Source organism: Seriola lalandi, unplaced genomic scaffold (assembly GCF_002814215.2).
Source record: "Seriola lalandi dorsalis isolate HSWRI2012SDOR001 ecotype SW California unplaced genomic scaffold, Sedor1 jcf7180002054630, whole genome shotgun sequence".
NCBI classification, from domain to species: Eukaryota; Metazoa; Chordata; class Actinopteri; order Carangiformes; family Carangidae; genus Seriola; species Seriola lalandi.
Window position 1 is genome coordinate 1,312,835 of NW_019525183.1, and position 2,074 is coordinate 1,314,908.

Below are 2,074 nucleotides of genomic sequence, written 5' to 3' on the forward strand. Positions count from 1 at the left end.
CACTGTCACTATTTTACTTTTTGATAGTATTAATATGAAGGCAGAGGCCTGTAGAAGCTCTTCCTTTTTAGAACAGTTCTCATCTGCTCAAATGTTGTGAGAGTGGGGGTTTGCGGTTTAAGCAACCAGAGAAAAGTGCAAAGTAGTGTGTCCCGTCAGTGCAGTACACTGTGCACTACCAGCAGCCGTTGCTTCATGACCAGTGTGGGTGGATGGAGTCCGTTCTTTGTTCTGCTTTGTTTTAACGGCAAAGGTACTGTACAGTTTTAATGTTCATAGGTCAAATTGATGCAAGTCATTATTCTTGAATAATCTTTGTCTTTGGGGAATATTAAATCATATTAGTTTACACCAAACACCTAAATACGGTGCTACTGCTAACTTATTAAATGTTGATTGATTGCAGTGACTCTTAAAAACCCTCAGGAATAAACCATATTCTTGCTTAGATGTCTTGACCAGTATGGGGAGATGGGAACTGTGTTTTCTTCTGCTTCTGCCGTTCATTTTTTATATTGACAGCCAAGGTACTGTACAGAAACTTCTTTATGTATAACTTATGTAACACATTGTTCTCTGTTGTTCACTATGTCTTTGGTTTTAAAGGAGTAACAGAATATGTTTGTATAATTTACTTATTCAATGCAGTTAAAGTTTATCAGGCATTTACATAGGCAAGAAATCAGTAAACACTCATTGACTATTTCATATGATATTGATTTTTTATTTCAATTATGTGATTGCAGAGAATTGGCTGCTTGTGAAAACCATCGGCAGAGAACCAGATGCCACTCCAATATGTGCCAATGATACACAGCATGAGCTCGTAATGTTAATATGTAGGATCACCACAGAGAGGAGCAGAGGAGAAGAGTGTCAACTAACATATATATATGGACATGACTTTAACAATAGTTGTGACTCCAGGTTCACACTTATGACAAAGAATCAGACTGCATTTCTCCACCTGACCAGTTTAAGACCGGAGGACAGTGGGAACTACTCCTGTGAGTGTGCAAACACTGCTGGAACATTTCAGCTGCATATCAACATCACAGTGGAAGGTAAGCAGTGGCTCAGTGTAAATTGGTAATTTTCCACTGCATTGTTAAAGTTATGACAAATTTCAATAGCAACATGATGTCTGCACTTAATGTACATATGAAAAAAAGTAGATAGTGAATGTTTAATTACATGCTATAATCATAGCTGCATGTGAGATAATGTGCACATATAAACCATTAAAATTATGTCATGAATTAATTTTATTAAAACAAAAAAGTCATAATGTTAATATATAAATCAAGGACCAGAGTCATTTTTTGAGTAATCTTTTTCTTCTACGTGCTTTAGAGGATGAGGAGCTCAGCAGTTCAACAGAAATCCTCATCCCATGTGCTTTGACTGGTGCAGCTGTGGTCATCATTATAACTGGAGTTATTCTGGGATTTATACACAAGACCAAAAGGTTTGTTTATCAATTTATTTTTTGATAATTCATAGTTGAGGACTGGCAGATAAAGTGAAAAAAACTATTTATTAATGCAAATATTCATGATTATGCTCCTTTTTCTGACAATTATTTTTTATTATTGTTTTAAAGTTTTCTAAAAGATGTAGATGAGCTTTACTTTTTTTGTGCATGCACATGTGCGTATCTGGCGTTTCATTAACTATCCCATCTTATTTAAAGATACCGTTCATGGTCGATCATAGTTGATCATGGTCGAAGACCCAGATGAGCCTTACATGAGCCTTCAGCAGCCAACAGATGAACTATATGAAACTATCTCCTCAATTCAGCGTCAACGAGACACCAACATGACAAGATCAGGAAGCAATGTGTAGTGACTGTCCACTTGGATGATCAGAAATAGATGGAAGAGACACTGATTCAAGTTGAAAAAACTATGAAAACATTTCAACCTGAAGTCAGGTCAATATAAATATTATGCATCATGTGAATGTTTGATTAAAGGTTCCATATTGTATAAAGTGAGGTTTCCATGTCTTCTGTGCTTATAAAGCAGGTGTAGGTTCTATATTAATACTGTGAAAGTATGAAAGCGCTCTG